The sequence below is a fragment of the Stenella coeruleoalba genome (genome assembly GCF_951394435.1).
Source record: "Stenella coeruleoalba genome assembly, chromosome: 15".
In the NCBI taxonomy this organism is placed as follows: domain Eukaryota; kingdom Metazoa; phylum Chordata; class Mammalia; order Artiodactyla; family Delphinidae; genus Stenella; species Stenella coeruleoalba.
Genome location: NC_137161.1, coordinates 24669333 through 24695876, shown reverse-complemented (window position 1 = coordinate 24695876; position 26544 = coordinate 24669333). Strand labels below are relative to the sequence as shown.

At 39.3% G+C, this 26544-nt stretch overlaps 1 protein-coding gene across 1 annotated transcript in view; it reads left to right on the top strand.

Annotated features, from left to right (window-relative positions):
• Positions 1-26544, top strand: part of ASIP (agouti signaling protein) — a gene marked incomplete at its 3' end in the record, with an annotated part of 99345 nt that overhangs the window by 1526 nt on the left and 71275 nt on the right. The window lies entirely within an intron of this gene.

Genomic DNA, 26544 nt, shown 5'->3' with positions numbered 1-26544 from the left:
TCAATTTCTTCTTCTCTTTTTCTTCCTCTTCTTTTTCCTTTCTCTCCCCTCCTTCCTCTTCCTCATTTTCTTCTACTTTGTTTGTTTCTTCTATAGTAAAAATTTCCCCAAGCCCTCGGTGCCTAAATTATTTTTGCCTGGTACATTCCACTAATAGAAGTTTCGTAATCACAGTTTCTTATTCGGGTGTGAATTTTCCTATATCTGAGCACCCAAATTATTGTAAACGCAGCCGGCCCTTGCCCATGCCTTGTGTACAGTTACCTGATATAGTACCAGAGAAGAGAAGCCTGCAGGTTTGTGCCTTTCACTGTACCAAAATGCAGAGCTCTATTGACATACGTGTAGGAAAGGAGAAGAACCTTCGTGGAGGGAGCAGCCATGTTGCAATGAACCGACAACACAGATAATATGAAGAACAAATCCAGGGAGAAATGAAACCATACGCTGGAAGCATGAAGTTACAATAGTTCCTTTGGTCAAACTGCTCTGAAAATGCAGGAAAAGACTGTCACTCATGTTGAAGGTAGGGCATGTGTCTGCATCTGCTCTGCTTAAACCACAGGGATCTCATTAAGGATCGGGGCACTGACACTGATGGCTTCATTCTGGGCATGACCCTCAGCAGGATGACCCCATGCAAAGGTAATTAGCAGGAATGGAGGGATCATTATAGCCTTTTGATTTGGTCACCCAAACATCCTGTCAGACAGATGTAGAAAGGAGACCAATCTTTACCTCAAAAGAAGTAAATTGTGGTTGAAGTGTCTGGTTTCAGTCTCTCTTAGCTTGAGGCTTTGAAAAATAGACTTGTGGGTCTAGGAAACCACATACCAGATTCAATTGCTTTGGAGCCCTGAGAATATTCAAGGATATAAGGAAATATATAACGCAATTCAAGACAATTATTTTAATTGGGGGTTTTACTGTCTAGTGCAGTAAGCCTCATTTTGTGTAAGTGGCTCGGGGTTGGAATGCAATCTGGGAAAGGGCTGTTTCTGGTTCTTCAAGACAGTCTGAAGGATTATCAAAAGTTAAAATAACATAAACTTGCCATCTTTCGGTTACACCATGAATCTTTCTCTCTTCCAAGCACTTCTACATATGGGTAAGCATTCTAGCAAAGATGCAGTTACAGTCCAGCATGAGGAAGCAAAGGAGCCCAAGTGTTCAAAGTTGGACAAAAGAGCCAGGACACTAGTCAAAAAGAGAGAAGAGCTATTACAGAAGAGAAATAGAAAATAGAAACCAAAAAGATCAGATGTCGGTGTATGTGTTGGGGTTGGGGGATGGTGGAGGGTAGCAGAGCGTCATCTTTGATTGACATAAGAAAGAATATAGTTCAGGGAGAATGTGCACAAAGACATAGATCATGGCTTGAGAGAAAACTGACTTCAGTTGGGTAGGGAACATTTATTCAGATTTTGGGGAGAAAATTGGAAAGAACTGTAAAGCTAAAGTCTGTATCCAATTTGAATAACTATGCAGCTGGGTCTTGGGGCCAAAGTAGTCCTTAGATCTCCTAGAGGTCTGCATTTGCTCAAAAGGCAGCTCTCTTGAGGAAAAAGAAGACAAATGGGGTCATTGCAGTGGGGGAGAGGTCCATAAGCCCTTCTCATGGCCTGCGCACAGGTAGGACACAGCCACAAATTGCCTGCTAGACAGACACCAGTTCTGTCTACATCTGTTCCCGAAACCCATGCTTACAGATTCTTTCTTTATATTCAGGTGTTTTTAAGAAGAATCAGCTTGGAGCAAAAGTACTAAATTCAAAACATTCTAAAACCACAATTTAAATCTTATTTAAAAGATGAGAAGTGTGACTCTTTCATTTGTTTAGAAATAGTCACTGCAGACAGTATCCCATGTGTTTCACTCTTTCCTTGGTTTGTTCTGCTCTCAAGTGCCATCAGGCCTCATTCAATACAGTCAGTAATTGGACTTTTAGAAGAGGGAAAAGTGGTTATTTAAAATTGCCTCCTTGTGTCCTGTAGTTGCACCCTTTGACATTTGCTTCCAGAGAAGCGTATACAGTGATGACTGACTAGGTATCTGCTTTAAGTTAGTTCAACTGTGAAATAAATTAGGAGGCCATCCCCATCCTTAGCATCACTGTAAGTTAGGGACGCAGAGAAAAATTCACTGGACCCTAGTGAAGGCATTCACGGATTAGAGCTTCGGTGTGGTCAGGTGACCTGATTCACAGGAGCAGCAGGCCCTGGTGCACAAAGCTCAGGAATAGGAATTAGGAGACCAGTTTCTAGTCCTGCATCTACTTCTAACAGCCTGTGAGGCCTTAATCTAGTCATTGACCTGCTCAGGGCAGCCATCTTTCCGTGCATAAAATGGGAAGACAAAGACTAGCTTCCCCTACTTGTGGATAAGATGAAAGCTGAAAGTATCTGCCTTAGCTAGGGGAGAGGGAGTGGGGTCAGAGGGAGACAGTTGTGACAGCTGACTTTGTCACTTGATTACTTAATTTTTAAAATCTTGATCTCCCTCTTCACTGGGATCCTGAATGGTCTGGACACACTTTTATTTTCTTTTAAGTAAAGTTGTTATTGAAAGTTTTTCTGTTTCTATTAGACAAAAAAACCTTCAACTTGACGAATTTTCACCACATAAACACACCCAGGAAACCTAAACCTAGATCTAGAAATAGGACATTACCAGTACCCAGAACCCCCTCATGCCCTCTTTAAGTCCCTTTCTTCCCAAGGGCAACCACTAACCTGACTTCTAACACCATAATCAAGTTTTGCCTGTTTGAGGGTTTATGTATGTGTGTATATACTTTGATGTGTGACTTCCTTTGCTTAATATTATGTTTGTAAGATTCAGTTATGTTATTGCATGTAGTAATATTTTGGGGTTTTTTGGGTTTTTTTTGTTTGTTTGGTTGGTTTTTTTGTTGTTGTTTTTTGGCTGCACCACGCGGCTTGTGGGATCTTAGTTCCCCGACCAGGGATTGAACTCTTTGCCCCCTGCAGTGAAAGGGTAGAGTGCTAACCACTGGACCGCTAGGGAATTCCTACATGTAGTAATATTTTATTTTCATTGCTCTATAATATTTCATGAATTCATATACCGCAATTTATTTATCCATTGCCTTATTGATGGACATTTAGGTTGTTTCCAGTTGGGGACTATTATGAACAGTTCTATTAGGAACATTTATGAACAGTTTTTTTTTTTTTTTTTTTTAACATCTTTATTGGAGTATAATTGCTTTACAATGGTATGTTAGTTTCAGCTTCACAACAAAATGAATCAGTTATATATATACATATATTCCCATATCTCTTCCCGCTTGCGTCTCCCTCCCTCCCACCCTCCCTATCCCACCCCTCCAGGCGGTCACAAAACACCGAGCTGATCTCCCTGTGCTATGCGGCTGCTTCCCACTAGGTATCTACCTTACGTTTGGTAGTGTATATATGTCCATGCCTCTTTATCGCTTTGTCACCGTTTACACTTCCCCCTCCCCATAGCCTCAAGTCCATTCTCTAGTAAGTCTGTGTCTTTATTCCTGTTTCACCCCTAGGTTTTTCATGACATTTTTTTTTTTTTTAAATTCCATATATATGTGTTAGCATACGGTATTTGTCTCTCTCTTTCTGACTTACTTCACTCTGTATGACAGACTCTAGGTCTATCCACCTCATTACAAATAGCTCAATTTCGTCTCTTTTTATGGCTGAGTAATATTCCATTGTATATATGTGCCACATCTTCTTTATCCATTCATCTGATGATGGACACTTAGGTTGTTTCCATCTCTGGGCTATTGTAAATAGAGCTGCAATGAACATTTTGGTACATGACTCTTTTTGAAATATGGTTTTCTCAGGGTATATGCCCAGTAGTGGGATTGCTGGGTCATATGGTAGTTCTATTTGTAGCTTTTTAAGGAACCTCCATACTGTTCTCCACAGTGGCTGTATCAATTTACATTCCCACCAACAGTGTAAGAGGGTTCCCTTTTCTCCACACCCTCTCCAGCATTTATTGTTTCTAGATTTTTTGATGATAGCCATTCTGACTGGTGTGAGATGATATCTCATTGTAGTTTTGATTTGCATTTCTCTCATGATTAGTGATGTTGAGCATTCTTTCATGTGTTTGTTGGCACTCTGTATATCTTCTTTGGAGAAATGTCTATTTAGGTCTTCTGCCCATTTTTGGATTGGGTTGTTTGTTTTTTTGTTATTAAGCTGCATGAGCTGCTTATAAATTTTGGAGATCAATCCTTTGTCAGTTGCTTCATTTGCAAATATTTTCTCCCATTCTGAGGGTTGTCTTTTGGTCTTCTTTATGGTTTCCTTTGCTGTGCAAAAGCTTTTAAGTTTCATTAGGTCCCATTTGTTTACTCTTGTTTTTATTTCCATTACTCTAGGAGGTGGGTCAGAAAGAATCTTGCTGTGATTTATGTCATAGAGTGTTCTGCCTATGTTTTCCTCTAAGAGTTTGATAGTTTCTGGCCTTACATTTAGGTCTTTAATCCATTTTGAGCTTATTTTTGTGTATGGTGTTAGGGAGTGATCTAACTTCATACTTTTATATGTAGCTGTCCAGTTTTCCCAGCACCACTTATTGAATAGGCTGTCCTTTCTCCACGGTACATTTCTGCCTCCTTTGTCAAAGATAAGGTGACCATATGTGCGTGGGTTTATCTCTGGGCTTTCTATCCTGTTCCATTGATCTATCTTTCTGTTTTTGTGCCAGTACCATACCGTTTTGATAACTGTAGCTTTGTAGTATAGTCTGAAGTCTGGGAGCCTGATTCCTCCAGTTCCTTCTTTCGTTCTCAAGATTGCTTTGGCTATTCGGGGTCTTTTGTGTTTCCATACAAATTGCAAAATTTTTTGTTCTAGTTCTGTGAAAAATGCCAGTGGTAGTTTGATAGGGATTGCATTGAATCTATAGATTGCTTTCGGTAGTAGAGTCATTTTCACAATGTTGATTCTTCCAATCCAAGAACATGGTATATCTCTCCATCTATTTGTATCATCTTTAATTTCTTTCATCAGTGTCTTATAATTTTCTGCATACAGATCTTTTGTCTCCTTAGGTAGGTTTATTCCTAGATATTTTATTCTTTTTGTTGCAATGGTAAATGGGAGTGTTTTCTTGATTTCACTTTCAGATTTTTCATCATTAGTATATAGGAATGCCAGAGATTTCTGTGCATTAATTTTGTATCCTGCCACTTTACCAAATTCATTGATTAGCTCTAGTAGTTTTCTGGTAGCATCTTTAGGGTTCTCTATGTATAGGATCATGTCATCTGCAAACAGTGACAGCTTTACTTCTTCTTTTCTGATTTGGATTCCTTTTATTTCCTTTTCTTCTCTGATTGCTGTGGCTAAAACTTCCAAAACTATGTTGAATAATAGTGGTGAGAGTGGGCAACCTTGTCTTGTTCCTGATCTTAGTGGAAATGCTTTCAGTTTTTCACCATTGAGGATGATGTTTGCTGTGGGCTTGTCATATATGGCCTTTATTATGTTGAGGAAAGTTCCCTCTATGCCTACTTTCTGCAGGGTTTTTATCATAAATGGGTGTTGAATTTTGTCAAAAGCTTTCTCTGCATCTATTGAGATGATCATATGGTTTTTCTCCTTCAGTTTGTTAATATGGTTTATCACATTGATAGATTTGCATATATTGAAGAATCCTTGCATTCCTGGAATAAACCCCACTTGATCATGGTGTATGATCCTTTTAATGTGCTGTTGGATTCTATTTGCTAGTATTTTGTTGAGGATTTTTGCATCTATGTTCATCAGTGATATTGGCCTGTAGTTTTCTTTCTTTGTGACATCCTTGTCTGGTTTTGGTATCAAGGTGATGGTGGCCTCGTAGAAGGAGTTTGGGAGTGTTCCTCCCTCTTCTATATTTTGGAAGAGTTTGAGAAGGATAGGTGTTAGCTCTTCTCTAAATGTTTGATAGAATTCGCCTGTGAAGCCATCTGGTCCTGGGCTTTTCTTTGTTGGAAGATTTTTAATCACAGTTTCAATTTCAGTGCTTGTGATTGGTCTGTTCATATTTTCTATTACTTCCTGATTCAGTCTTGGCAGGTTGTGCATTTCTAAGAATTTGTCCATTTCTTCCAGATTGTCCATTTTATTGGCATAGAGTTGCTTGTAGTAATCTCTCATGATCTCTTTTATTTCTGCAGTGTCAGTTGTTACCTCTCCTTTTTCATTTCTAATTCTATTGATTTGAGTCTTCTCCCTTTTTTTCTTAATGAGTCTGGCTAGTGGTTTATCTATTTTGTTTATCTTCTCAAAGAACCAGCTTTTAGTTTTATTGATCTTTGCTATTGTTTCCTTCATTTCTTTTTCATTTATTTCTGATCTGATTTTTATGATTTCTTTCCTTCTGCTAGCTTTGGGGTTTTTTTGTTCTTCTTTCTCTAATTGCTTGAGGTGCAAGGTTAGGTTGTTTATTCGAGATGTTTCCTGCTTCTTAAGGTGGGCTTGTATTGCTATAAACTTCCCCCTTAGAACTGCTTTTGCTGCATCCCACAGGTTTTGGGTCGTTGTGTCTCCATTGTCATTTGTTTCTAGGTATTTTTTGATTTCCTCTTTGATTTCTTCAGTGATCACTTCATTATTAAGTAGTGTATTGTTTAGCCTCCATGTGTTTGTATTTTTTACAGATCTTTTCCTGTAATTGATATCTAGTCTCATGGCGTTGTGGTCAGAAAAGATACTTGATACAATTTCAATTTTCTTAAATTTACCAAGGCTTGATTTGTGACCCAAGATATGATCTATCCTGGAGAATGTTCCATGAGCACTTGAGAAAAATGTGTATTCTGTTGTTTTTGGATGGAATGTCCTATAAATATCAATTAACTCCATCTCGTTTAATGTATCATTTAAAGCTTGTGTTTCCTTATTTATTTTCATTTTGGATGATCTGTCCATTGGTGAAAGTGGGGTGTTAAAGTCCCCTACTATGAATGTGTTACTGTCGATTTCCCCTTTTATGGTTGTCAGTATTTGCCTTATGTATTGAGGTGCACCTATGTTGGGTGCATAAATATTTACAATTGTTATATCTTCCTCTTGGATCGATCCCTTGATCATTATGTAGTGTCCTTCTTTGTCTCTTCTAATAGTCTTTGTTTTAAAGTCTATTTTGTCTGATATGAGAATTGCTACTCCAGCTTTCTTTTGGTTTCCATTTGCATGAAATACCTTTTTCCATCCCCTTACTTTCAGTCTGTATGTGTCTCTAGGTCTGAAGTGGGTCTCTTGTAGACAGCAAATATATGGGTCTTGTTTTTGTATCCATTCAGCCAATCTGTGTCTTTTGGTGGGAGAATTTAGTCCATTTACATTTAAGGTAATTATCGATATGTGTGTTCCTATTCCCATTTTCTTAATTGTTTTGGGTTCGTTATTGTAGGTCCTTTCCTTCTTTTGTGTTTCTTGCCTAGAGAAGTTCCTTTAGCAGTTGTTGTAGAGCTGGTTTGGTGGTGCTGAACTCTCTCAGCTTTTGCTTGTCTGTAAAGGTTTTAATTTCTCCATCAAATCTGAATGAGATCCTTGCTGGGTAGAGTAATCTTGGTTGCAGGTTTTTCTCCTTCAACACTTTCAATATGTCCTGCCACTCCCTTCTGGCTTGCAGAGTTTCTGCTGAAAGATCAGCTGTTAACCTTATGGGGATTCCCTTGTGTGTTATTTGTTGTTTTTCCCTTGCTGCTTTTAATATGTTTTCTTTGTATTTAATTTTTGACAATTTGATTAATATGTGTCTTGGCGTATTTCTCCTTGGATTTATCCTGTATGGGACTCTCTGTGCTTCCTGGACTTGATTAACGATTTCTTTTCCCATATTAGGGAAGTTTTCAACTATAATCTCTTCAAATATTTTCTCAGTCCCTTTCTTTTTCTCTTCTTCTTCTGGAACCCCTATAATTCGAATGTTGGTGCGTTTAATGTTGTCCCAGAGGTCTCTGAGACTGTCCTCAGTTCTTTTCATTCTTTTTTCTTTATTCTGCTCTGCAGTAGTTATTTCCACTATTTTATCTTCCAGGTCACTTATCCGTTCTTCTGCCTCAGTTATTCTGCTATTGATCCCATCTAGAGTACTTTTAATTTCATTTATTGTGTTGTTCATCGTTGCTCGCTTCATCTTTAGTTCTTCTAGGTCCTTGTTAACTGATTCTTGCAATTTGTCCATTCTATTGTCCATTCTATCTCCAAGATTTCGGATCAACCTTACTATCATTATTCTGAATTCTTTTTCAGGTAGACTGCCTATTTCCTCTTCATTTGTTAGGTCTGGTGGGTTTTCATCTTGCTCCTTCATCTGCTGTGTGTTTTTCTGTCTTTTCATTTTGCTTATCTTACTGTGTTTGGGGTCTCCTTTTTTGCAGGTTGAAGGTTCGTAGTTCCTGTTGTTTTTTGTGTCTGTCCCCAGTGGCTAAGGTTGGTTCAGTGGGTTGTGTAGGCTTCCTGGTGGAGGGGACTAGTGCCTGTGTTCTGGTGGATGAGGCTGGATCTTGTCTTTCTGGTGGGCAGGTCCACGTCTGGTGGTGTGTTTTGGGGTGTCTGTAGACTTACTATGATTTTGGGCAGCCTCTCTGCTAATGGGTGGGGTTGTGTTCCTGTCTTGCTAGTTGTTTGGCATAGGATGTCCAGCACTGTAGCTTGCTGGTCGTTGAGTGAAGCTGGGTGCTGGCGTTGAGATGGAGATCTCTCGGAGATTTTTGCTGTTTGATATTATGTGCAGCTGGGAGGCCTCTTGTGGACCAGTGTCCTGAAGTTGGCTCTCCCACCTCAGAGGCACAGCACTGTGTCCTGGCTGCAGCACCAAGAGCCTTTCATCCACAGGGCTCCTTAATTTGGGATGATTCGTTGTCTATTCAGGTATTCCACAGATGCAGGGTATATCAAGTTGATTGTGGAGCTTTAATCCGCTGCTTCTGAGGCTGCTGGGAGAGATTTCCCTTTCTCTTCTTTGTTCTGACAGTTCCCAGGGGCTCAGCTTTGGATTTGGCCCCGCCTGTGCGTGTAGGTCGCCGGAGGGCGTCTGTTCTTTGCTCAGACAGGACGAGGTTAAAGGAGCCGCTGATTCGGAGGCTCTGGCTCACCCAGGCCGGGGGGTAGGGAGGGTCACGGAGTGCGGGGCGGGCCTGCAGCGGCAGAGGCCGGCGTGACGCTGCAGCCTGAGGCGCGCCGTGCGCTCTCCCGGGGAGCCGTCCCTGGATCCCGGGACCCTGGCCGTGGCGGGCTGCACAGGCTCCCCGGAAGGGCGTGTGGCTAGTGACCTGTGTTCGCACACAGGCCTCCTGGCGGCGGCAGCAGCGGCCTTAGCGTCCCATGTCCGTCTCTGGGCTCCGCACTCTTAGCCGCGGCTCGCGCCCGTCCCCGGAGCTCTCTCAAGCAGCGTTCTTAATCCCCTCTCCTCGTGCACCAGGAAACAAAGAGGGACGTAAAAGTCTCTTGCCTCTTCGGCAGGTCCAGACCCCTCCCCGGACTCTCTCCCGGCCAGCCGTGGCGCACCAACGCCCTGCAGGCTGTGTTCACGCCGCCAACCTCAGTCCTCTCCCGACAAAAGCCGGAGCCTCAGCTCCCAGTCCCGCCCGCCCCGGCGGGCGAGCAGACAAGCCTCTCGGCTGGTGAGTGCCGGTCGGCCCGATCCTCTGCGCTGGAATCTGTCCACTTTGCCCTCCGCACCCCTGTTGCTGTGCTCTCCTGCGGCTCCCAAGCTCCCCCACTCCGCCTCCCGAAGTCTCCACCCGCGAAGGGGCTTCCTAGTGTGTGGACACTTTTCCTCCTTCACAGCTCTCTCCCGCTGGTGCAGGACCCGTCCCTATCCTTTTGTCTCTGTTTAGTTTTTTCTTTTGCCCTAACCAGGTACGTGGGGGGTTCCTTGCCTTTTGGGAGGTCTGAGGTCTTCTGCCAGCGTTCAGTAGGTGTTCTGTAGGAGTTGTTCCACGCGTAGATGTATTTCTGGTGTATCTGTGGAGAGGAAGGTGATCTCCGCGTCTTACTCTTCTGCCATCTTCCCGGAACCACATCTATGAACAGTTTTTTGCTGAACATATGAATGCATTTCTATTGGGTATATCTAGAAATGGAATTGCTGAATTATGGGACGTGTGAGTTCTGCTTTAAGAGATACTGCCATTTTTCCAAATTAGTTGCATCATTTTACACTCCCACCAGCCATGTCTGAGATTTCTCCTCAACACTTGGTATTGTCTGTCTTTTACATTTAGCCATTTTGGTGGGAGAGTAGTGGAATGCTTTTTTATTTTAATCTATATTTCCTTGATGACTAATGAAGTTGAGCACGTTTTAATATATTTATCGGACATTTGGATATACTGTTTTGTGAAATAACTTTCAGGTCTCGAACCTATTCTTCTGTCGGGTTGTCTGACACTTTTATTGATCTATAAGTGTTCTTTAAATATTATGGACATTGTTGTGTACATGTTGCAAATATCATTTCCCACAATGCTGTCAAATCATATTGGAGCCTGAGGCAAAGGAAAACTCAGAAATACTGATACCTATCTTTATTTAAAATTATGACATTTTGCTCATCATGGATTTTTAAAAATTAACTCTGCTTTTTAAAAATATTGCATAATGTCTTATTTGTTTTGATTACTGAGGGGTTTTTTTGGTGCCCCTTTAAAAATTGTGTCCAAGTTTAGCACCTCACTTGCCTCACCCTAAACCTGGCTCTTATTCTATTCTGTGGCTTGCATTATAGTCTTTCTAGTGTTATTTGTTGAAAAGGAGTTCCTAATTTAAATTAAAATTAATTGAATTGGATTTTTCAAGCTTTTCTTTTATGGTTAGCATCTTTTTTAAAACTTCTGTTTAAGAAATTTTTTCCTACTTAAGTCATAAAGATATTCTCCTATAATTTCTTTTAGAATAGTGCTCTCCAATAGAACTTTCTGCAATGATGGAACTATTCTCTATCTGTGCTGTCCAATATGACAGCCAATATGATGCAGCTATTGAGTACTTGAAATGTGGCCAGTATGTCTGTTGCACTGAATTTTAAATTTTATTTCCTTTAATTAATTTAATTAAATATAGCTAGTGGCAATGTAGTCTGACAACGTTGTCCACCTGGAATTGATTTTAAGATATGCTATAAGGTCATGTCTCCTTTTTTTCTTCCATATGGATATCCAGTTGACCCAGGATCGTGTACTGAAAAGACTGTCAATTCCTTTTATAATTTACCAATATATGTGAATCTGGTTCTGGGATGTCCATTCTTTTTCTATCTATCTATTAGTTCGTCTTTGTGCCAATTCCATGCTGTGTCAAATACTGTAGCTACTATAATGAGACTTAATACATAATAGAATAAGTTTTTCATGTTTCTGGTCTTCCCCAAGAGGTCTTGGCTATTCTTGAACTTCTGCATTTCCACATAAATTTTATTTATTTATTTATTGAAGTATAGTTGACATACAATATTATGTTAGTTTCAGGTGTACAACATAGTGATTTGACATTTAAATACATTATGAAATGATCATCATGATAGGTCTAATAACCATCTGTCACCGTACAAAGATATTACAGTATTATTGACTATATTTCTTATACTGTATATTACATCTTGTGACTTATTTATTTTATAACTGGAATTTTGTCCCTCTTAATCTCCTTCACCTATTTCACCCAACACCCTATACCTGTCCCCTCTGGCAATCAGTTTGTTCTCTGTTTTCTGATACAGTTTGTTCTCTGTATCTATGTCTATTTCTGTTTTGTTTTGTTTGTTTTGTTTTTTAAGATTCCACACGTAAGTGAAAACATATGGTATTTGTCTTTTTCATTCCGACTTATTTCACTTAGCGTAAGTTGTGGCATGTTGTGGCAAATGGCAAGATTTCATTCTTGTTTATAGTTCATGATATTCCATTGTGTATATATACCACATATTCTTTATCCATTCATATATCAGTGGATATTTAGAATGCTTCCACAGCTTGGCTGTCGTAAGTATTGCTGCAATGAACATTATTTTACTGAACATATATTATTCACACGTGTTTCAATTTAGTGGGTTCGTTTCCTTTTGTTTTCCACCCAGAAGTGGAATTGCTAGATCATATGGTAGTTCTATTTTTAATTTTTCGAGGGACCTCCATACTATTTCCCATAGTGGCTGTACCGATTGATATTTGCACTAACAGTCCACAAAGGTTCACTTTTCTCAACATCCTCACCAATTATTGTTATCTGTTGTCTTTTTTTGCTTTATTTTTTTTAACATCTTTATTGGAATATAATTGCTTTACAATGTTGTGTTAGTTTCTTCTGTATAACAAAGTGAATCAGCTAAATGTCTACATATATCCCCATATCTCCTTCCTCTTGCATCTGCCTCCCACCCTCCCTATCCCACCCCTCTAGGTGGTCACAGAGCACCGAGCTGATCTCCCTGTGCTATGCAGCTTCTTACCACTAGCTATTTTACATTTTGTAGTGTATATATCAATGCTACTCTCTCACTTTGTCCCAGTTTACCCTTCCCCCTCCCCATGTCCTCAAGTCCATTCTCTACATCTGCATCTTTATTCCTGTCCTGCCACTAGGTTCATCAGAAACATTTTTTTTTTTAGATTCCATATATATGTGTTAGCATATGGTATTTGTTTTTCTCTTTCTGCCTTACTTCACTCTGCATGACAGACTCTAGGTCCATCCACCTCATTACAAATAGTTCAATTTCGTTTCTTTTTATGGCTGAGTAATATTCCATTGTATATGTGTGGTACACCTTCTTTATCCATTCATCTGTCAAAGGACACTTAGGTTGCTTCCATGTCCTGACTATTGTAAACAGTGCTGCACTGACCATTGTGGTACATGTCTCTTTTTGAATTATGATTTTCTCAGCGTGTATGCCCAGTAGTGGGATTGCTGGATCATATAGTAGTTCTATTTTTAGTTTTTTAAGGAACCTCCATACTGTTCTCCATAGTGGCTGTATCAATTTACATTCCCACCAACAGTGCAAGAGTGTTCCCTTTTCTCCACACCCTCTCCAGCATTTATTGTTTGTAGATTTTTTTTGATGATGGCCATTCTGACTAGTGTGAGGTGATACCTCATTGTAGTTTTCATTTGCATTTCTCTAATGCTTAGTGATGTTAAGCATCCTTTCAGGTCTTTGTTGGCAATCGGTATATCTTCTTTGGAGAAATGTCTATTTAGATCTTCTGCCCATTTTTGGATTGGGTTGTTTGTTTTTTTGATATTGAGCTGCATGAGCTGCTTGTATATTTTGGAGATTAATCCTTTGTCAGTTGCTTTGTTTGCAAATATTTTCTCCCAATCTGAGTGTTGTCTTTTCCTCTTGTTTATGGTTTCCTTTGATCTGCAAAAGGCTTTAAGTTTCATTAGATCCCATTTGTTTATTTTTGTTTTTATTTCCATTTCTCTAGGAGGTGGGTCAAAAAGGATCTTGCTATGATTTATGTGATAGAGTGCTCTGCCTATGTTTTCCTCTAAGAGTTTGATAGTGTCTGGCCTTAGGTTTAGGTCTTTAATCCATTTTGAGTTTACTTTTGTATACAGTGTTAGGAAGTGTTCTAATTTCATTCTTTTACATGTAGCTGTCCAGTTTTCCCAGCACCACTTATTGAAGAGACTGTCTTTTCTCCACTGTATATTCTTGTCTCCTTTATCAAAGAGAAGCTGACCATATGTGCATGGGTTTATCTCTGGGCTTTCTATCCTGTTCCATTGATCTATATTTCTGTTTTACTGCCAGTACCATACTGTCTTGATTACTGTAGCTTTGTAGTATAGTCTAAAGTCAGGGAGGCTGATTCTTCCAGCTCTGTTTTTCTTTCTTAAGGTTGCTTTGCCTTTTTGGGGTCTTTTGTGTTTCCATACAAATTGTGAAATTTTTTGTTCTGGTTCTGTGGAAAATGCCATTGGTAGTTTGATGGGGATCGCATTGAATCTGTAGATTGACTTTGGTGTATAGTCATTTTCACAATGTTGATTCTTCCAATCCAAGAACATGGTATATCTCTCCACCTTTTTGTAACATCTTTAATTTCTTTCATCAGTGTCTTATAGTTTTCTTTATACAGGTCTTTGTTTCCTCAGGTAGGTTTATTCCTAGGTATTTCATTCTTTGTGTTGCAGTGGTAAATGAGAGTGTTTCCTTAATTTCTCTCAGATTTTTCATCATTAGTGTATAGGAATGTAAGAGATTTCTGTGCATTAATTTTGTATCCTGCTACTTTACCAGATTCATTGATTAGCTCTAGTAGTTTTCTGGTAGCATCTTTAGGATTCTCTATGTATAGTATCATGTCATCTGTAAAGAGTGACAGCTTTACTTCTTCTTTTCCTTCTCTGATTGCCATGGCTACAACTTCCAAAACTATGTTGAATAACAGTGGTGAGAGTGGGCAACCTTGTCTTCTTCTTGATCTTAGAGGAAATGGTTTCAGTTTTTCACCATTGAGAATGATGTTTGCAGTGGGTTTGTCATATATGGCCTTTATTGTGTTGAGGTAGGTTCCCTCTATGCCTACTTTCTGGAGAGTTTTTGTCATGAATGGGTATTGAATTTTGTCGAAAGCTTTTTCTGCATCTATTGAGATTGTCATATGGTTTTTATCCTTCAGTTTGTTAATATGGTGTATCACATTGATTGATTTGTGTATATTGAAGAATTCTTTCATTCCTGGGATAAACCCCACCTGATCATGGTGTATGATCCTTTTAATGTGCTGTTGGATTCTGTTTGCTAGTATTTTATTCAGGATTTTTGCATCCATGTCCATCAGTGATATTGGCATGTAATTTTCTTTTTTTGTGACAACTTTATCTGGTTTTGGTATCAGGGTGATGGTGGCCTCGTAGAATGAGTTTGGGAGTGTTCCTCCTGCTATAGTTTGCAAGAGTTTGAGAAGGTCGGTGTTAGCGCTTCTCTAAATGTTTGATAGAATTCACCTGTGAAGCCATCTGGTCCTGGGCTTTTGTTTGTTAGAAGATTTTAATCACAGTTTCAATTTCAGTGCTTGTGATTGGTCTATTTATATTTTCTATTTCTTCCTTGTTCAGTCTTGGCAGGTTGTGCTTTTCTAAGAATTTGTCTATTTCATCCAGGTTGTCCATTTTATTGTCATATAGTTGCTTGCAGTAATCTCTCATGATCCTTTTATTTCTGCAGTGTTAGTTGTTACTTCTTTTTCGTTTCTAATTCTGTTGATTTGAATCTTCTTCCTTTTTTTCTTGTTGAGTCTGGCTAATGGTTTATCAATTTTGTTTATCTTCTCAAAGCACCACCTTTTAGTTTTATTGATCTTCGCTATTGTTTCCTTCATTTCTTTTTCACTTCTTTCTGATCTGATCGTTATGATTTCTTTCCTCCTGCTAACTTTGGGGTTTGTTGGTTCTTCTTTCTCTAATTGTTTTAGGTGTAAGGTTAGGTTGTTTATTTGAGATATTTCCTATTTCTTGAGGTTGGCTTGTATAGCTATAAACTTCCCTTCTTAGAACTGCTTTTGCTGCATCCCGTAGGTTTTGGGTCATCATGTTTTCATTGTCATTTGTTTCTAGGTATTTGTTGATTTCCTCTTTGATTTCTTCAATGATATCTTGGTTATTTAGTAGTGTATTGTTTAGCCTCCATGTGTTTGTATTTTTTACAGTTTTTTTCCTGTAATTGATATCTATTCTCATAGCGTTGGGGTTGGAAAAGATACTTAATATGATTTCAGTGTTCTTAAATTTACCAAGGCTTGATTTGTGGCCCAAGATATGATCTATCCTGGAGTTCCATGAGCACTTGAGAAGACAGTGTATTCTGTTGTTTTTGGATGGAATGTCCTATAAATATCAATGAAGTCCATCTTGTCTAATGTGTCATTTAAAGTTTGTGTTTCCTTATTTATTTTCATTTTGGGTGATCTGTCCATTGGTGAAAGTGGGATGTTAAAGTCCCCTACTATTATTGTGTTACTGTCAATTTCCCCTTTTATGGCTGTTAACATTTACCTTATGTATTGAGGTGCTCCTATGTTGGGTGCATAAATATTTACAATTGTTATATCTTCTTCTTGGATTGATCCCTTGCTCATTATGTAGTGTCCTTCTTTGTCTCTTGTAATAGTCTGTATTTTAAAGTCTATTTTGTCTGATATGAGAATTGCTACTCCAGCATTCTTTTGATTTCCATTTACATAGAATATCTTTTTTTTTTTTTTTTTTTTTTTTTTTTGCGTTACGTAGGCCTCTCACTGCTGTGGCCTCTCCCATTGTGGAGCACAGGCTCCAGACGCACAGGCTCAGCAGCCATGGCTCACGGGCCTAGCCGCTCCGTGGCATGTGGGATCTTCCCGGACTGGGACACAAACCCATGTCCCCTGCATCGGCAGGCGGACTCTCAACCACTGTGCCACCAGGGAAGCCCTGCATAGAATATCTTTTTCCACCTCTTCACTTTCAGTCTCTATGTGTCCCTAGGTCTGAAGTGGGTCTCTTGTAGACAACACATATACAGGTCTTACTTTTGTATCCATTCAGCCAGTCTTTTGGTTGGAGCATTTAATCCATTTACATTTAGGTAATTATTGATATGTATGTTCCTATTACCATTTTCTTAATTGTTTTGGGTTTGTTTTTGTAGGTCTTTTCCTTCTCTTGTGTTTCCTGCCTAGAGAAGTTCCTTTAGTATTTATTGTAAAGCTGGTTTGGTAGTGCTGAATTCTCTTAACTTTTGCTTGTCTGTAAAGGTTTTAATTTCTCTGTCGAATCTGAATGAGATCCTTGCTGGGTAGAGTACTCTTGGTTGTAGGTTCTTCCCTTTCATAATTTTAAATATGTCCTGCCACTCCCTTCTGGCTTGCAGAGTTTCTGCTGAAAGATCAACTGTTAACCTTATGGGGATTCTCTTGTATATTATTTATTGCTTTTCCCTTGCTGCTTTTAATACTTTTTCTTTGTATTTAATTTTTGATAGTTTGATTAATGTGTGTCTTGGCATGCTTCTCCTTGGATTTATCCTGTATGGGACTCTCTGCGCTTCCTGGACTTGATTGACTATTTCCTTTCCCACGTTAGGGAAGTTTTCAACTATAATCTCCTCAAATATTTTCTCAGACCCTTTCTTTTTCTCTTCTTCTTCTAGGACCCCTATAATTCAGATGTTGGTGCATTTAATATTGTCCCAGAGGTCTCTGAGACTGTCCTCAATTCTTTTCATTCTTTTTTCTTTATTCTGCTCCACAGCAGTTATTTCCGCTATTTTATCTTCAGGTCACTTTTCCATTCTTCTGCCTCAGTTATTCTGCTATTGATTCCTTCTAGAGAATTTTTAATTTCATTTATTGTTTTGTTCATCATTGTTTGTTTGCTCTTTAGTTCTTCTAGGTCCTTGTTAAATGTTTCTTGTGTTTTCTCCATTCTATTTCCAAGATTTTGGATCATCTTTACTATTATTACTCTGAATTATTTTTCAGGTAGGCTGCCTATTTCCTCTTCATTTGTTTGGTCTGGTGGGTTTTTACCTTGCTCCTTCGTCTGCTGCATATTTCTCTATTGTCTCATTTTGTTTAACTTACTGTGTTTGGGGTCTCCTTTTTGCAGACTGCAGGTTTGCCGTTCCCATTGTTTTTGGTGTCTGCCCCCAGTGGGTGAGGTTGGTCCAGTGTGTTGTGTAGGTTTCTTGGTGGAGGGGACTGGTGCCTGTGTTCTAGTGGGTGGGGCTGGATCTTGTCTTTTTGGTGGGCAGGGCCATGTCTGGTGATGTGTTTTGGGGTGTCTGTGAACTTAGTATGATTTTAGCCAGCTCTCTGCTAATGGTTGGGGTTGTGCTCTTGTCTTGCTAGTTGATTGGCACTGGGCGACCAGCACCAGGGCTTGCTGGCCGTTGGGTGGAGCTGGGTCTTAGTGTTGAGATAGAGGTCTCTGGGAGAGCTCTCACAGATTGATATTATGTGGGGCTGGGAAGTCTCTGGTGGTCCAATGTCCTGAACTCAGCTCTCCCTCCTCAGAGGCTCAGGCCTGACACCAGGCTGGAGCACCAATACCCTGTTAGCCACACGGCTCAGAAGGAAAGGGAAGAAAAAAAGAAAGAAAAAATTATTAAAATAAAAAATAATAATAAAAGAAGAGAGCAACCAAACCAATAAACAAATCCACCAATGATAACAAGTGCTAAAAACTATACTAAGATAAACATAAAAGTCAGAAACAAATCAGTCATAGACAGCAGACCCCAAGACTTCAATTGCTCCCAAAGTCCACCACCTCAATTTTGTGGTGATTCGTTGTCTATTCAGTTATTCCACAAATGCAGGGTACATCAAGTTGATTGTGGGGATTTAACCTGCTGCTCCTGAGGCTGCTGGGAGAGATTTCCTTTTCTCTTCTTTGTTCACACAGCTCTTGGGGTTCAGCTTTGGTTTTGGCTCCACCTCTGTGTGTAGGTCACCCTCAGGCATCTGTTCCCACCCAGACAGGACAGGGTTAAAGGAGCAGCTGACTAGGGGGCTCTGGTTCACTCAGGCCAGGGAGAGGGAGGGGTACAGTAGTTATAATTGGAATGCGGGGCAAGCCTGCAGTGGCAGAGGCCAGCGTGATGTTGCAACAACCTAAGGTGCACCGTGTGTTCTCCCAGAGAACTTGTCCCTGGATCACGGAACCCTGGCAGTGGCGAGCTGCACAGGCTCCTGGGGGGCTGTGGAGAGTGACCTGTGCTTGCACACAGGATTCTTGGTGGCTGCAGCAGCAGCATTAGCCTTTCATGCCCGTCTCTGGGGTCCAAGCTGATAGGCATGGCTTGCACCCATCTCTGGAGCTCATTTAGGTGGTGCTCTGCCTTCTGTGGGCAGACAGGGAAGGAATCCCCTCCCCTCGTGCACCCCGAAACAATGGTCATTTGCCTCTTAGGCAGGTCCAGACATTTTCCCGGACTCCCTCCCAGCTAGCAGTGGCCCACTAGCCCCCTTCAGGCTGTGTTCACACAGCCAATCCCAGTCCTCTCCCTGGGATATGACCTCTGAAGCCCGAGCCTCAGCTCCCAGCCACCAGCCGCCCCGGTGGGTGAGCAGACAAGCCTCTCAGGCTGGTGAGTGCTGGTCGGCACCAATCCTCTGTGGGGGAATCTCTTCGCTTTGCCCTCTGCACCCCTGTTGCTGTGCTCTCCTCTGTGGCTCCGAAGCTTCCCCTCCCGCCCACCCTCTGTCTCCACCAGTGAAGGGTCTTCCTAGTGTGTGAAAACTTTTCCTTCTTCACAGCTCCCTCCCAGAGGTGCAGGTCCCATCCCTATTTTGTCTGTTTTTTCTTTTTTCTTTTGCCCTACCCAAGTACATGGGGATTTTCTTGCCTTTTGTGAAATCTGATGTCTTCTGCCAGCGTTCAGTAGGTGTTCTGTAGGAGTTGTTCCACATACAGATGTATTTTTGATGTATTTGTGGGGAGGAAAGTGATCTTCATGTCTTACTCCTCCGTCATCTTGAAGGTCCCCCCGTTGTCTTTTTGATGATAGTGATTCTGACAGGTGAGAGGTATTTCATCAGTTTTGATTTCCATTTCCTTGATGATTAGTGATGTTGAGCATCTTTTCATGTATCTGTTGGTCATCTGTATGTCTTCTTTGGAAAAATGTCTATTCAGGTCCTCTGACCATATTTTAATTGTTTTTTTTTTTTTTTGAGTGGTATGAGTCTTTTGTATATTTTGAATATTAACCCCTTATCAGATATACTGTTTGCAAATATCTTCTCCCATTCAGTAGGCTGCCTTTTTGCTTTGTTGAAAGTTTCCTTTGCAGTGCAAAAGCTTATTAGTTTGTTGTAGTCTCATTTGTTTATTTTTGCTTTTGTTCTCCTTGCCTGAGGAAACAGATCCAAGAAAAGTATTACTAAGACCAGTGTCAAAGAGTTCACTACCTGTGTTTTCTTCTAGGAGGTTTATGATTTCAGGTAAGTCTTTAATCCATTTTGAATTTATTTTTGTATATGGTGTAAGAAAATGGTCCAGTTTGATTCTTTTGCATGTAGCTGTCCAGTTTTCCAACACCATTTATTGAAGAAGCTGTCTTTTCCCCATTGTATATTCTTGCCTCCTTTGTCATAGATTAATTGACCATATAAGTATGGATTTATTTCTGGGCTCTCTATTCTCTACCATTGATATATGTGTCTGTTTTTGTGCCAGTACCATAGTGTTTTGATTGCTATAGCTTTGTAGTATAGTCTGAAATCAGGGACCTTGATACCTCCAGCTTCGTTCTTCTTTCTCAGATTGCTTTGGCTATTCAGGATCTTTCATGATTCATACAAATTTTAGAATTATTTGTTCTAGTTCTATGAAAAATGCCATTGGTATTTTGATAAGGATTGCATTGAATCTGTAGATCACTTTGGGTAGTATGGATATTTTAACAATTAATTATTCAAATTCATGAGCATGGTGTATCTTTCCATTTATTTGTGTTGTCTTCAATTTCCTCCCTCAGTGTCTTATAGATTTCAGAATACAGGTCTTTCACCTGCTTGGTTAAATTTATTCCTGAGTATTTTATTCTTTTTAATGAAACCATAAATGGGATTGTTTTCTTAATTTCTCTTTCTGATAGATAGTTATTAGTGTGTAGAAACTCAACAGATCTCTGTGTATTAATTTTGTATCCTGCAACTTTACTGAATTTATTTATTAGTGCTAGCAATTTTTGGTGGAGTCTTTAGGGTTTCCTATATATAGTATCATGTCATATGAAAACAGTGACAGTTTTACTTCTTCCTTTCCAATTTGGATGTCCTTTATTCCTTATTCTTATCTGATTGCTGTGGCTAGAAACTCCAATAGTGTGGTTGAATAAAAGTGACAAGAGTGGGCATCTTTGTCTTGTTCCTGATCTTAGAGGAAATGATTTCTGCTTTTCACCATTGAGTATGATGTTAGCTATGGGTTTGTCATATATGGCCTTTATTATGTTGAGGTATGTTCCCTCTATATCCACTTTGTTGAGAATTTTTATAATATATGGATGTTGAATTTTGTCAGAAGGTTTTCTCCATTTTTAAGAGGATCATATGATTTTTATCTTTTGTTTTGTTAATGTGGTGTAGCACATTGATTGATTTGCAGATATCAAACCATCCTTGCTCTTCTGGGATAAATTCCACTAGATAATGGTGTATGATCCTTTTAATGTATGGTTGAATTCAGTTTTCCTGCATTTTGTTGAGTGTTTTTGCACCTATATTCATCAGGGATATGACCTGTAATTTCCCTTTTTTGTGATGTTTTGTCTGGTTTTGGTATCAGTGTAATGCTGACCTTATAGGATGAGTTTAGCAGCATTCCTTCCTCATCAATTTTGGAATAGTTTGAGAAAGATAGGTATTAACTCTTCTTTAAATGCTTGGTAGAATTCACCTGTGAAGCTGTGTGTTATTTTGTTTGTTGGAAGTTTTTTTATTACTGAATCAATTTAATTGCTAGTAATGTCTGTTCAGATTTTCTGTTTCTTCTGATTCAGTCTTGGGAAGATATGTTTCTAGGAATTTATCCATTACTTCTAGGTTGTCCAATTTGTTGTCATATAATTGTTCATAGTAATCTCTTATGATCCTTTGTACTTCTGTGATGTCAGTTGTAAATTATCCTCTTTCATTTCTGATTTATTTACTTATTTGAGCCCATTCTCTTTTTTTTTCTTGATGATTCTGGCTAAAGATTTATCAATTTTGTTTAACTTTTCAAAGAACTAGCTCTTAGTTTCATTAATCTTTTCTAGTTTTTGCCTCTATTTCATTTATTTCCACTATGATCTTTATTATTTCCTTCCTTCTACTAACTTTGGTGGTGGTGGGGTTGTTCTTTTTATTGTTCTTTTAGGTGTAAGGTTAGATTGTTTATTTGAGATTTTTCTTGTTTCCTGACATGGGCATGTATCACTATAAACTTCCCACTTTGAACTGCCTTTGCTGTGTTCCATAGATTTTGCAGTATTGCGTTTCCATTATTATTTGTCTCCAGCGTTTTTGTTCTCTTTGATTTCTTCAGTGATCCATTGGCTGTTTAGTACCATGTTGTTTAGACTCCATGTGTTTGTGTTTCTTCTAGTTTTTTTTCTTGTAATCGATTTCTAGTCACATACTGTTGTGGTCAGGAATGATGGTTGAGGACTTCCCTGGTGGCGCAGTTGTTGAGAGTCTGCCTGCCGATGCAGGGGACATGGGTTCGTGCCCCGGTCTGGGAAGATCCCACGTGCTACGGAGCGGCTAGGCCCGTGAGCCATGGTCACTGAGCCTGCGCGTCCGGAGCCTGTGCTCCTCAACGGGAGAGGCCACAACAGTGAGAGGCCCGCATACCGCCAAAAAAAAAAAAGAAAAGAAAAGAAATGATGGTTGATAGGATTTCAGTCTTCCTTAATTTATTGAGACTTGTTTTGTGGCCTAACATGTGATCTATCCTGGAGTATGTTTCATGTGCATTTGAAAAGAATGTGTGTTCTGCAGTTTTTGGATGGAATATTCTTTATATATCTACTAGGTTCATTGGTATAAAGTGTAGTTTAAGGCCAAAGTTTCCTTACTGTTTTTCTTTCTGGATGATCTATCCTCTGATGTAAGTGGGGTGTTAAACTCCCCTACCATTATTGAATTCCTGTCAATTCCTTCCTTTATGTCTGCTAATATTTGCTTTATGTATTTAGGTGCTCCTATGTTGGTGCATATATATTTACAAGTGTTATATCTTCTTTTTGGAGTGATTCCTTTATCATTATGTAATGCCCTTCTTTATCTCTTGTTACAGTCTTTGTTTTAAAGTCTATTTTGCCTGTTATAAATATTGCTACCCAAGCTTTCTTTTTTGTTTCCATTTGCATGGAATATATTTTTCTGTCCCCTCACTTTTAGTGTGTGTGTCTTTAGATCTGAAGTGAGTCTCTTCTAGGCAGCATATATGTGGCGGTTTTTTTTTTTTTTTTTTGTGGCGGTTGTTTTTTTATCCATTCAGCCACCCTGTGTCTTTTGAGTGGAACGTATAGTCCATTTACATTTAAATTAATTATTGATAGGTATATACTTATTGCCATTTTTTAAATTGTTCTCTGGTAATTTTTATTGATCTCTATTCCTTTCTTTTTCTCTTGCTCTCTCCCCTTATGATTTGATTCCTTTCTTTAGTGTTACATTTATATTTCTTTCTCTTTATATTTTGTGTGTTCTTCATTGGTTTTTGGCTCATGGTTACCATGAGGTTCTTATATAACAACCTATGTATTTAGCAGTCTATTTTAGGTTGATGGTCACTTAAGTATGAGTGCACTCTAAAAACACTACATTTTAACATCTCCCCCTGACACTTTATGTTTTTAACTTCATATTTTACATCTTTTTGTGTGTATACCTTTACTAATTATTGTAGATATATATGATTTTACTAGTTTTGTCTTTTAGCCTTCATACTAGCTATGCAGGTTGTTGATCCATGACATTTACTATATGTTTGCCTTTATTGGTGAGATTTTTTTCTTTCATAATTTTCGTATTTCTAGTTATGACCTTTCTTTTCTGTTTAAAGAAGTCCCTTTAATATTTCTTATAAGTTCAGTTTAGTGGTGATAAACTCCTTTACTTTTGCTTGTCTGGGAAGCTCTTTGTCTCTCCATCAATTCTGAATGATAACCTTGCCAAGTAGAGTATTGCTGGTTGTAAGTTTTTTCCTTTCAGCACTTTGAATATGTTTGCTACTCCCTCTGGCCTGTAAAGTTTCTGCTGAAAAGTCACCTGGTAGGCTTATGGGGACTCCCTTGTATTTAACTAGTTGTTTTTCTCTTGCTGCTTTTAATTCTCTCTTTATCTTTTACTTTTGACATTTTAGTTATAATGTGTCTTGGTGTGTTTCTCTTTGGGGTCATTGTTTGGGACTCTTTGTGATTCCTGGAGTTGGGTGTTTGTTTTCTTTGCAATGTCAGGAAGTTTTCAGCCATTATCTCTTCAAATAGGTTTCCTGTCCCTTTCTCTCTTGCTTCTCCTTCTGCGACCCCTATAATGTGAATGTTAGTATGCTTGATGTTGTCCTAGAGGTCCCTTAAACTATCCTCATTTTTTGTTGTTGTTGTTTCTTTTTTCTTTCTGCTGGTCTGTTGGGTGATTTCCACTACCCTGTCATCCAGATCACTGATCCATTCTTCTGCATAATCTAATCTGCTGTTGGTTCCCTCTAGTATGATTTTCGTTTCAGTTATTGCATTCTTCAGCTCTGATTGGTTCTTCTTTATATTTTCTCTTCCTGTTGAAGTTCTCATTGTGTTCCTCCATTCTTTTCCTAAGTTCAATGAGCATCTTTATATCGTTACTTTGAATTCTTTATCTGGAAGGTCGCTTTATCTCCATTTTACTCCATTTTCTTTTCTGAGGTTTGTCTTGTTCTTTTGTTTGGAAAATATTCTTTTGTTTTCTCATTTTGCCCAATTCTCTGTGTTTGTTTCTATGTATTAGGTAAATCAGCTACATCTCGTGTTCTTAATGGAGTGTCTTTATGTAGGAAGTGTCCTGTGGGGCCCAGTAGTATGGACCACCACCCCACCCTAGCAGGTTTTTATTCTTTTTTTAAATGAGTACCCTACAGTACCCTATGAGTATCATGAATCAAATAGGAACTTTTCTATCTCCCAGACAATGTAAGGATCTAAAAACACTTTAAGTTCAATTATCCAACACACACACACACACACACATACATCCCTTGTGTTCTCAGGGCCATATATTTTAAAATTTATACTTCAAATATAGTTTTATATAAATTTTATTTGTATTTTTGTTATTGTCATTGCCATTGTTTTATACAATCAGTATTAAATTTACCCATTGTCTTTAACTTTATGTTGCTCTGTATTTTTCTTTTCAGTTTTGTGCTTTTCCTTTTTCCTTCCACCTGAAAAATACCTTTTTAGCGTTTTTTTTTTTTTTTTTTTTTTTTGCAGTACGCGGGCCTCTCACTGTTGTGGCCTCTCCCGTTGCGGAGCACAGGCTCCGGATGCGCAGGCTCAGCGGCCATGGCTCACGGGCCCAGCCGCTCCGCGGCATGTGGGATCTTCCAGGACTGGGGCACAAACCCATGTCCCCTGCATCGGCAGGTGCACTCTCAACCACTGCACCACCAGGGAAGCCCTTTAGCGTTTGTTTTAGTGTGAGTCTACTGGTGACAAATTTTGCAGTTTTTCTTTTTCTGAAACTGTATTTCCATCTTCATTTCTCAAAAATCATTTTGCTGAGTGTAGAATTCTAACTTGACAGTCATTTTATTTCATTTTGAAGATATTTTCGCATTGTTTTCTGGCTTCTGTTTCCTTGAGAAGTCAGCTGTCAGTCTTAGTTTTGGTCTTTTGCAAGTAAATTGAGTTTTTTCTCATTCTAATTTTAAGATTTTTCTCTTGGTCTTTGGTTTTTAACAGATTTACTATAATTAGCCTTGGTGTAAATTTATTCTGCTTAGGCCTTGGGATATTTCTTGAATCTGTGTCTGGATAAAGATATCAAAAATATAAAGATAAAAACTTTAGAAAATACTCAATATTCTCAAATAGTGCTTTTGCCCCATTATCTCACTTCTAACCTACTAGGATTACAACCTTTTAGTATGTCCCATATGTCTCTTACACTCTTTTCTATATATCTCATCATCTTGTATCTCCACGTAATTCTTTTTTTAAATTGAGATATAATTTACATACTATGGAATTCACCAATTATAAGTGATTCAATGATTTTCACCAAATTTAAATAATTGTGCAACCATTAGAACTTTTCTATCACCAAAAAGTTTCCTCATATCCATTTGCAGTTATTCCTACTTCTGCTACTTCCAGCCCTAGGCAACCACTAATTTCCTTTTATCCCCCTAATTTTTTTTTTTTTTTTTTTTTTTGGCTGCATTGGGTCTTCGTTGCTGTACACGGGCTTTCTCTAGTTGTGGCAAGTGGGGGCTACTCTTTGTTACCGTGCATGGGCTTCTCCCTGCAGTGGCTTCTCTTGTTGCAGAGCACGGGCTCTAGGTGAGCAGGCTTCAGTAGTTGTGGCATGCAGGCTCAGTAGTTGTGGTGCATGGGCTTAGTTGCTCCACAGCATGTGGGATCTTCCAGGAACAGGGATTGAACCCATGTCCCCTGCATTGGCAGGAGGATTCTTAACCACTGAGCCACCAGGGAAGTCCCTCCCCCTAATTTTTTTGTGGTAAAATACACATAACATAAGATTTACCAGCTTGGGACTTCCCCAGTGTTCCAGTGGTAAAGAATCTGCCTTCCAATGCATGGGGTGCAGGTTTGATCCTTGGTCAGGGAACTAAGATCCCATGTGCTGCGGGGCAACTAAGCCTGCATGCCACAACTAATGAACTCGCATATCTTGAGACAGCCTACATGCTACAAACTACAGAGCCTATGCACCCTGGAGCCCGCATGCCACAACTACAGAACCCACGTGCCCTGGAGTCTGCGTGCCACAACTAAAGAGAGAAAAACCTGCATGCCACAACTAGAGAGAAGCCCGTGTGCCGC